A 12,044-nucleotide genomic window follows, 5' to 3' on the forward strand; every position below is an offset into this window, starting at 1 on the left:
ATGGTGTGCACTCATAACGTATAAGGAACATAACAGAAGGGATGGAGAAGAAGACAGAAGCACTCCAGGGTGGGCAGGAAAGAGACTTCACCAAGCTGTGCCCGAGAGTGCCAGCATTCACTGTGAGAAAAATGAGCTTTCACACACAGGATGCCACATAATCAGCTAGATAGTGGTGATTTTTTTTCCTCCTAAATTATTTGATTTCACTGAATTGATGGGCTATTTTTGTCATGTATATGTGATCTTTCAAAGTCCCACGAAAGAACTGCAAATTCAGGCCTGCTATGCATCAACTCTTCAAAGTGAGAATGCAATCAACTGAGGGCATGACAAAAAGTTTGAAACAAATATCCAAATATTTCAAAAACCTGCTTAGAAAAGAATTCTCACATCTGAAGCTTTGCCAACATAAACACATAATAACGAACCTTATGTCTTGGTAACAGTTTAAAAAATTGAAGGGAAAAGGCAGCGCATCAATGTTTCGGCAGCAGATGCATCCTAATGACATCTTTCCAAAGCAGATATTACAATAATCCTCTTCCCCCTCAAATGCCACACAAGCTGGTGAACCAACTATACAAGTTGGAGATCATGGAAAATCTATACAAAGATGTATTATTAAATTGATTTTTCACCAAGAAAAATCATAACTTAGTAATGTTGATGGGCTCATGTTTATAATCTCGAAGTCAAGGCTCTGCTTACAGGCTGGATCCCCAATGTGGGCCATGCAGGAGTTGGCAAGTCAACGATTCCCTCTCATCACTGATGTTTCTTTCTCTCTCTCCCTCTCCCTTCCTCTCTGAAATAAAAAAAAAAAAAAAAAAAAAAAAAATTAAATTTTAAAAAGCTCCCTAAAAGGCAGATGCTGCTCCTGTTCCTTAGGGTACTTTTCACCTCCAATTTTTTTTCTTTCTTTTAAAGAGATTACATCTGCCCTGACAAGTTTAGCTCAGTGGCTAGAGTGTCAGTCTGCAGTCTCAAGGGTCCCAGGTGTGATTCCGGTCAAGGGCATGTACCTTGGTTGCGGGCACATCCCCAGTATGGAGTGTGCATGCAGGAGGCAGCTGATCGATGTTTCTCTCTTATCAATGTTTCTAACTCTCTATCCCTCTCCCTTCCTCTCTGTGAAAAATCAATAAAATACATTTTTTTTAAATAAAAATAAAGACATTACATCCTATTTTGAGCCTCACTTTTCTTTTTTAATGTATTTTTATTTATTTCAGAGAGGAAGAGAGAGAGAAAAACATCAATGATGAGAGAGAATCATAGACCAGCTGTCTCCTGGGTGCCCCACACTGGGGATCGAGCCTGCAACCCACGCATGTGCCCTGACCGGGAATCCAACTGTGACCTCCTGGTTCATAGGTTGATGCTCAGCCTCTGAGCCACACTGGTTGGGCTCCACCTCTGAGTTTTAAATCTTTAATTTTGTCTTGCTTCTGTCCAGCAAAAGGATTTAAGTTGGAATGATATTTTGAATAAGTAAGCAAGATGATCCCAGGAAAGGGAAAATGAGGGTAGAAAATACTGATGGAGCAAGAAGATAGTGCAGTGTAAGGATTCTGATTTTACTCTAGGGCATGGGTGGGCCAACTATGGTCCTCTGACAAAGTCCTGCCACCTGCCCCTCGGTAGATAAGGCTTCTTTGGAGCACAGTCATGCTCCACCATTTATATGTGGTCAGTGACCACTTCAGCACTAAAATAGCAGAGTTGAGTAGTGGCAAAAGAAACTGCATGGTCCAAAAAATGAAAAAGGATCTCAAATTTGAAAAATTTCAAATTTATAGAAAATATCCCTTTATTAATTTTTGGTCGAGAATATGTTTGTATATTTTCAGAAAACACTCTGAGACCATGTGGATTCCTGCAACAGAGAGGAATTGACAGGACTGCTCCAGCCATAAAGACAGAAGAGAAACAGTAGGGGAGGGAGGGGATAAGGTGGAGAGATCAACCAAAGGACTTGCATGCATGCATATGAGCCTAACCAGTGGTTACGGGGGGTGGGAGCATGCGTGGAGAGGGCTTTGGGATGGGAATGGGGGGCAGGATGAGGACAAATATGTGATACATTAACCAATAAGAAAATTTTTTAAAAAGAAACTGCATGGCCCCAAACAGGAAAAGTTTGCCAACCGTGCCACTGGGGATAACATTAGATGTATTACATGTATACATCTTACATGTAATGCACTCTTTCTCAGACTTGATTTTGTTTCCAGAAATTAACTTGACCCCAGGGTGCACATTTTAATGAGCAGAAATAGGCAGCTCTTGTGTCAGTCCATACGATGTCTTTTTTTTTAAAATATATTTTATTGATTTTTTTACAAAGAGGAAGAGAGAGGGATAGAGAGTTAGAAACGTCGATGAGAGAGAAACATTGACCAGCTGCCTCTTGCACACACCCTACTGGGGATGTGCCCGCAACCAAAGTACATGCCCTTAACCGGGATCAAACCTGGGACCTTTCAGTCTGCAGACTGACGCTCTATCCACTGAGCCAAACAGGTTTCGGCAGTCCATACAATATCTTAAAGAGACAGGGTAATGTAAAGCTTTCAGTAATAGAATTTGAAGGTGCAAATCTACATGATGCTTTTAAGCCAAACCAATGTATGCCCTTAGCACATTTAGAACTTATCCTTATGGCTTTGTTGGCACACTCTCTCCATGGAAACCTCACATTCTTCCCAGGGGAGAGAGTTGCAGTAGGTCTTCTATGCTCAGAGATTGCCTTTTTAAACCATTCAACAGGCAAATTGGGCATCCTCAGTGGATAATCACTGTACCGACCTACAATCCACAGAACCCACCAGAGCTCTTGAACTCTGTGAACCTAGTAGTACTTGAACTTTCTGAAAAATGCAAGGTAATTATAGAAGCCTGTCTTTTTGCTTTCACTTGGTTGTATACATGAAAGATTTTTAAAAATACCAAACTTTTAAAGAACATGTAATAATGAGAAATTGTGTAGTTCCATGAGGAATTATTTTGAGCGTGTTTTCATATATAAACCCAAAAGATGAAATTTAACACCCCATTTCCTTGTGAACCTTGAAGTTCTGCTCTCATGTCCATCAAAAAATATATATATTTTTGAAATGTTATGCTTAAAAAGTTTTCAGGCAGCCTGGCCAGCGTGGCTCAGTGGTTGAGCGTTGACCTATGAACCAGGAGGTCACAGCTCAATTCCCTGTCAGGGCATATGCCCGGGTTGTGGGCTGGATCCCCAGTGTGGAGCATGCAGGAGGCAGTCAATCCATGATTCTCTTTAATCATTGATGTTTCTCTCTCTCTGCCTCTCTTTTACTCTCAGAAATCAATAAAAAAAAATATTTTTTAAAAAAGAGAAATGTCTACCACTCTTAGGGTTGGAAAGACACAGGGTTACCAGACCCTGGAAGCTGAGTCAATGGTGGTGAAGGGGGAGGTTCCATCTGCTTCTTCCACCTAACTTCTGTTTCTTTGTTCAAATACCTTGCTGTCTCATAAAAATCCTTTGCTTCTTTTCTCATCAATAATTTGGTTGTGGTAAATTTGTCTAAATCTTTCTCTATCAATGTTTTCATTTAACCCTCTTGATTGAATGATTGTTGAGCTACATAATGACTTCCTTTGACTTGCATGAGGCCAGGAACTAGAATTGACCTAATCTCCATAAATTCAGAGCCTGGCTTCTGGACGAAAGAAAATGTCCAGGAAATGAAAAGTTAACATAAACATTCTTCTCAGTCTCTATTGCCTTGCAGAAACAAATGCAAAATATTTGGAGGCTTACATCCCGAGACTGAGAAGCACAGGATTGCACAGATAAAGCTCCACTGACACTGAGCTTAAACTTCAAATCATAAAATATAAGAGAAAAAGATTTCATTATGTGGGCACAGAAATAGCAGCTCTATATTCCCAAAGTACTTCAGGTCCTAGAATAACCTAATGCGAAGGATAAAAGAAGTATGTTTTAAATGATTAAAGACATAAAGCAAGCACTGTAATCCATACGAACAAGTCATTGCTGAAAAAAATAACAATCAGATTTTGAACCAAACTAATCTCCTAGAAGCTAAATATATAATTATTGAAATTTGCAACTCAGTGGACTTTTAAATCAGATTTAACAATGCTGAAAAGAATTACTGAACTCTCAGGAGATTATATCTAAAGAATTTACTCAAAATGCAACACAGCAAGATAAAAAGATGGAATATATGAATTACAGAGTATATGAAAAAGAGATTATGAGATATCAAGGATAGAATTAGATAGTCAAATATATCTCTAGCAGGAACTCACCAAGGACAGAATAGAAAGATTGTGGGGATGGTGAGATTATGGAGAATCTATATTTTAAGACATAATGGCTGACAGAATTTTCTCTGTATTCATTAAAGTCATAAATCTTAGTTTTAAGAAGCACATCCATGCCAAAAGGGAGAAATAAAAATAAACCTAAACCTAGATACATTGCAAAGAAACATCAAAATAGCAAAGTTATATAGATCTTAAAAGCCGTCAGGAAAAAAAATAACAGGGCATCTTAAAAACAACAACAATTAAGCTGAGAAGAGATATTACAACAGCATGTTAGAGGCCAAAAGATAATGGACTAACATCTTCCAGGGCTGAGAGACAACAGCTATCTGGTTGGAGTTCAATATCCAACTAAATCATCATTTTATCAAGACATTCTCAGACAAAGGCTGGAGAGAATTTACTACAAACAGATCCTTGCTGAAAATAAAGCAAACCAAAATGTTATCAGAGATGAAGAGGGACCTAGCCATTAAGAGGTCAATTCATCAACAAGACATACAACCTAAATGCATATGCGCCAAACAGCAGAGCTTCAAAAAAAAGATGAAGTGAAACCTAAGAAAACTTTAAGAAGAACTAGACAAATTCGCAGTAATTATTCAAGATCTCAACCCTCCTCTTTCAATAATTAATAAATCAAGTAGACGGAAAATCAGTAAGAATATAGAATACCTAAATGTCAGCAACCAACTTGACATAATTGGCATTTATGGAACGTTCTACCCAACTACAGATTACGCATTCTTTTCAGGTACACATGGAAGCGTCACCAAGATTGATTATATGCTATGTCATAAAAATCTCTATAAATTTAAATGGATTGCAATCATACAGCATATGTCCTCTGACCACAAGAGAATAGAATTAGAAATCAGTAATAGAAAGATAACTTTAAAACGTTCCCCTATATTGGAACATTAAACAGCATACTTTAAAGAAACCCACAGGTCAAAGAAGAAAGCAAAAGGAAATTCAAAGTGAATAAAAATAAAAATAAACTATAAAAAGTGTGGGGTGCTGTTAAGGCATGGCTTAGGAAAAAAAAAAGAAGAGGTTTACAATTTAAGTTTCCACCATAAAAAGCTAGAAAAAGGAGAGCAAACTAAATGCAAACAAATGAAAAGGAAATGATAAAGATAAGAACAGGGGTTGCTGACAATCAATAAATAACTGGAAATTAAATGCTAAAAAACACAATTTACAAGCAGCAACACAAAATGAAATATGTAAGGACAATGTTAACAAAATGTGGAAAACCTCTACACTTAAAATGAGAAAACATGGTTGTAAGAACTTAAAGAAGACAAATAAACAGAGAAAGATAAAATGATTATGGTTTGGAACACTCAACACTGTTAAGGTGTAATTGTCCTGAAATTGGTTGAGTGATTTAATACAATCTCAATAAAAAATCCCAGCAGACTCTTTAATAGAAACTGATAAACAATTATAATATTTACATGGAAATGCAAAAGGACTGAGAATATCCAAAGCATTTTTGGAAAACAAGAATAAACTTGAAGGTCTTACAAGACTTGTAATAAAGTTAGTCATCAAAACAGTGTGCTATTGGCCTGAGGACAGGCATATAGATTAATGGGACAGACTAGGAAGTTCTAAAATAGACCCATACATATACGCTCAAGTGATCTTTGGAAAAGATGACAATGTAATGCTGGAACAGTTAGGTATCCATATTTTTTTTAATAGATCTTAGTGCCCACTACATATATAAGAATTAACTCTAAATGGATGATGTCTCTTAATGTAAAAGTTAAACTGTAAAACTTAGAGAATAAAAAAAATAGAATATGTGTGTGTGTTGGGGTAGTAAAAGATGCCTTAGGGCACAAGAAGCATGAAGCAAAAAGGAAAAATGTTGATAAGTTGGCTTTCATCAATATTAAAAATTGTTCTTTGAAATTCATCTTTAAGAAAAGAAAAAGGCAAGCCACAGACTTGTGAAAAATATTCACAATTCAAATATCTGACAAAGGACTCTTATTCAGAATATATAAAGAACTCTTACAACTCAATTATGAGAAGAAAAACAAACCACATTTTAAAATGAGAAAATATTTGAATACGCCAGGAATTCTACTCTTAGGCATTTGTACAAGAGAAGAGATATATTCATACAATGCCTTACATATGAATGTACATAGCAATTCTATTCATAACAGCCAAATAACAAAAACAACTCAGACGTTCACTAATGGGAATGGATAAGCAAATTGTGATATAACCGTGCCATGGAATACTACTCAGTAAAAAGAATGAATGACTAGTACATGCAATAATATATGTGAATCTCAAAATTCTTAGGCTGGGTGAAAATAACAGACACAGCCAATACAATTCTGTATGCTTCCATTTATATAAAATTCTAGAACTGTCAAGTCCAATCTATATTGACAGAAAACAGTTCAATGGTTGCCTAGAGCTGAAGGTTAGGGAGGAATTAACTATAAAGAAGCAGGGGGGAACTTTTTTGGCGGGGGGGAGGATGGATACATTCTATACCTGATTGTGCTGGTGATTACTGGTTCCAGTAACAATTGTCAAAACTCATCAAATTGTACAATTAAAATGGGTACATGTTATTGTAAAATAAACACTTTGTTATTTAAAAAGTTGATCTTTTAAAAAAATATTTTTTATTGATTTCAGAGAGGAAGGGAGAGGGAGAGAGAGATAGAAACATCAATGATGAGAATCATGGATTGGCTGCCTCCTGAACACCTCCTACTGGGGATTGAGCCCACAATCAGGCATGTGCCCTTGACTAGAATCTAACCCAGTATCCCTCAGTCCACAGGCTGACACTCTATCCACTGATCCAAACTGGCTAGGGCAAAAGAAAAAAAGAAAAAGTTGATTTTTTTTTTTAAAAACAAAGCATTTGGCCCCGCCTCAGTGGTTGAGCATCGACATATACACCAGGAGGTCATGGTTTGATTCCTGGTCAGGGCACATGCCTGGGTTGTGAGCTCGATCCCTAGTAGAAGGCATGCAAGAGGTAGTCAACCAATGATTCTCTCTCATCATTGATGTTTCTCTCTCACTCCCTTTCTGAAATCAATATATATACTTAAAAGCCATTTGTGGTGTGTTTGTCATTTGTCAACTTGGCTAAACTAAACTGCACTTCCCTGTATTCTCTTTCTTGCATGTTTCCATTTATAATGGCCCATTAGAGAGATTCTTTTTAAAAAATGCATATGGTACTTTTATTTGTAATAGTTAAGAACTGGAAACAATCCTTATTCCAACTGGTGAATGGTTAAACAAACCATGGGCCAATCATATCATGAAATACTACACAACAATAAAAAAGAACATCCAGAAAACGGTGCTGAGTGAGAAAAGCCAATCCCAAAAGGTAATCCTATTAGTATATACCCTGTTTGCCCGAAAATAAGACAGTGTCTTATATTAATTTTGCTCCCAAAGATGTGCTAGGTCTTATTTCAGGGGATGTCTTATTTTTCCATGAAAAAGAATATGGTACACATTTATTGTTAAATGAAAATAAAGGAAATTTATTACCTGTATACGGTACGGTAGTACGGTAGTTGTCAACACAAACCAGACAAACTGTGAATCCTATAGTATCAAGAATTTACTCATTTATTCAATGACAATCATGTCATCATCTTCTGGAACATCATCATAGCAATCCAATTCCTGAATTTCCTGGTGAATTTCTTATGACTCCATTTCTTTCAGAATCAGTGGACCAAGTCTCTCATGTTTAGCCTAGGAGGGGGGGGGGGGGTCCTTATTTTCGGGGGGATGCCTTATATTTCACTCAGAAGGAAACCTGTAAGTAGGTCTTATTTTCGGAGGATGTCTTATTTTCGGGGAAACACGGTAATAAAAGCCTAATATGCTAAGTGTCCAGTCATCCATTCAACCAATCAAAACATAATATGCTAATGATATGCTAAGGCCATGCAACCACTCACTATGATGTGCACTGACCACTATGGGGTAGATGCTCTGACCAGTACCGGTCTCTCCCTGGCTGGCCAACCTTTTATATCCCTCCCTGGCCCCAATCGTGTACCAGTGGGGCCTCTCTGCCTGGCCTGTGCCCTCTCGCAATCTGGGACTCCTCAGGGGATGTTGGAGAGTTGGTTTTAGCCCAATCCCACAGGCCAGGTCGAGGAACCCCACTGGTGCACGAATTCGTGCACTGGGCCTGTAGATCTCACTTTGGGGCTGGATAGTCTTCAATAACCTTCCAAGTTGCAGCAGTCTGTAGAATTTAACAACACTTTGTTTTCAGTATATTTTATTTTTATGGTTACTTTCTATTTGTTGCAAACAGTACTGGTTTTCCACTCATATAAATCATATAAAGTTTTTTGTTTTTTTTAAGTATTAGGTTAAGTTGGAGATCATGGTTCGATTCCCAGTTAGGGTACATGCCCAGGTTGCAGGCTCGATCCACAGTAGGGGGCGTGCAGGAGGCAGCTGATCAATGATTCTCTCGCATCATTGACGTTTTTCCCTACCCTCTCCCTTCCTCTCTGAAATCAATGAAAATATATTTTAAAAAAATGAAAGTATTAGGCTGAGGTTTTTAAAGGGGAATCATTTTAAAAAAGAGAATATTAAATCGCTAACAGTGTGGGTAGTGGAGATATGGCAGAAACATGAAAACAGTACACAGATGGTTGAAATGTGGAGATGCTGCTCTGTTACTGGCTATGGAACATTCTGGAAAAGACAAACTTGTAGAAATGGACACCAGATTAGTGGTTGCTAGGGTGGGGGGGTGGGAAAGAAGTGGATATGGATATAAAACAGCGATATGAGGGATTCTTGTGATGGATGGCAATGTTCTGTGTCTGTCAGCATCAATGCCCAGGCTCTGATATTTTATTGTTGATCCTATTGCGACATATTACTATTGGGAGAGACTGGGTAGAGGGTACAAGGAATCTCTCCATTATTTAGTACAACCGCATATGAAATATATAATTATCTGAAAATACAGTGTTTAATTAAAAATAAAAATAGAAAATAAATACTCTAGCCTGAAAATACTTGGCCATATTGTGAGGTGAGCTTAAGAATTTATAATAGCACTTGGATTTTTTGTGAAAATATAGAAGGGGATGAAGTACACACCGAGTTACTCACAACATTGCACACACAGTTTCCACAGGCAGCACCAGCACCAGGAACCTCCCCAGGTGCCTTGCTGAGGCCTCTCTCTGGTCAGACCCCGCCTTCATGATGGAACACCACAGAGGCAGCCTTATGTTTCCCAGCAGCCACGACAAACAGTGTTCCAACGGCAAGGCAACTGGTCTGGATTCAGTCTACTCAAATGTAAGAACTTGAAAACTGGACGTCAGCCTTCTTCACATAAATCAAACATTTATACACATAACGAACACTCTGCCAGTGAAGGCAATTGTTTCTTGTATGTGAGTTGACCTAATAGATTTGTTGAGGAGAAAATGTTCTAATCCAGAGGAACTAATATAGAGAGATTAGCATATATATCCATATCCATATCCATATCCATATCCATATCCATATCTATATTATCTATCTATATATATATATAATCATCTATATCTATATCATCTATATCTATATCTATATCTATCAATATATCTATATCATCATTCTGTATCTATATCTATCTAGGCAGACAGAGACAGAGAGAATAGAAACCAAAGATATTTCAAGTATTTTCTCTCCCCCAAATCTTAATAAGGCTAATATGCAAATGGTTGCATATTAGCAGGAGGCTTTGTCCCCTTGATGGGAGATGTGAGGCTGCGTCCTGCATCCCCTGCCTGGTGGGGCTTGATCAGGGACCTGAGGCTGCATCCTCCACCTGGCAGGATGGGGATTGCTATTCATGTTTCTCTCTCATTGATGTTTCTCTCTCTTTCTCCTTTCTTCCTCTCTCTCTAAAATCAACAAAAACATTTTTTAAAAAGAAAGATAACATTTAAGATAGCAATAGAAGCTAAAATCCTTTGAAATCAGTCTAATAGAAAAATCATAAGACATAAAGAAAAAATATACAATTTAAGTGAAAAACATAAAAAATGATAAATGGTAAGATATTCAATATCTATAAATGGGAATTCTCAGCAGCATAATGATCTAAAGTATTCCCAAACTGGTCTATAAATTCAGTGTAATTTTAATCAAAATCTCAACAGGAGCTTTCATGGAACTTGACAATCTCAACTTTAAATTCACAAGAATGGTAAAGTACCAAGAACAGCCAAGGCAATCTTAAAAAGAAGGAAATAATGTCTTTCAGATATTAAACCCTATTATAGAGCTATAGCAATTTAAAGTATTGTTATCGGCGCAAAGCTACATTCACAGGCCATGGGACTATAATAGAAACAGGCCCACATATAGTTTCAAATTTGGTATTTGACAAAAATGGCACTCTAACTAAATCTAGGAAGGATGAACTATTCATTAAGTGGTGCAGGAACAATTTGCTAAATGTGGGGGGAAATTTTAAAACATTATAATCATATCTCACTCCATACAAAAGAAATAATTTCAGCTGATTAAGGACCTAAGTGTGAAAAATAAGACTTGGAAGTGCTATATTAAGCCATATTAAAAATTTTAAACTATTAAAACTTTTGTATGAAAAAGACACACAAATAAAGTGACAAATCAAGCTACGTAAGTTTTTTAAGTTTTCACTTGTTAAATATACGTCTTGAAGCCCTGGCTGGTGTGGCACAGATATTTGCAGCATCATCCCATGCACCAAAGAGTCAAGGGTTCGATTCCCGGTCAGGGCACATACTCATGTTGTGGGTTTGATTCCTGCTCAGGGCATGTAAGGGACGCAACCAATCTCTCTCTCTCTCTCTCTCTCTCTCTCTCTCTCTCTCTCTCTCTCTCTCTCTCTCTCTCTCTCTCTCTCTCTGGCTTGCTTTAAAATAATCCAGGAAGCAAGGGGAGGAATTGGTGGGATGTGGAGTGAAGGCTAGGAAGCAGGTTGGGTATAAATCAAACAAGATTGACCAGGAGTTTATCATTATTAAAGTTAGATGACAGTTACACAGATGTTTATCACACTCTTTTCTCTAGTTTGGTATAATTTGAAATTCTCCATTAAAAGAAGTTGTAATAAGAGAGAGGGGGAAATAGATAACACTTAAAAAACAAAGTCAAGACACAGAATGTGAGAATATTTTTGTAATGCGTATAACTTCTAACGGATTGGCAATTTCAACATACAAAGAACACCACTGTATCACTAAGAAAATGAAAATCTACCAGTTAAAACAATGGCCAAAAGTTTGAATAGGCAATTCACAAAGGAAGAAACCTAAATGGGCAATGAACATGAATTACATTCAAAGATCAACTGCTCTTGTAATCAGGAAAATATAAATTAAATGTCAATTTACACAGAGCAGCCTAGCAAACATTTAACAAGTCTGAAAGTCTGCAAACAGTGAGTGATGAGGAGGATCTGATTGACCACACAAGCAAAGTTGATTATGCATCTACCCAACAATCCAAGGTTCCCTGTGTCCACATCCATGCTGAATGACTCTCACAGGTGCCCACGGAAACATGTACATGTTTACTGCAATACTGTAATTGTGGGGAAAAGGAGAAATAAAGTTCACTTCCATCAATTTAGGGATCAATAAATAAATAGCCAACAATAGTAATTTTTCAGTTGATTCATATATGTA

Source organism: Pipistrellus hanaki (assembly GCF_964339955.1).
Source record: "Pipistrellus hanaki genome assembly, chromosome: X".
Taxonomy (NCBI): Eukaryota; Metazoa; Chordata; class Mammalia; order Chiroptera; family Vespertilionidae; genus Pipistrellus; species Pipistrellus hanaki.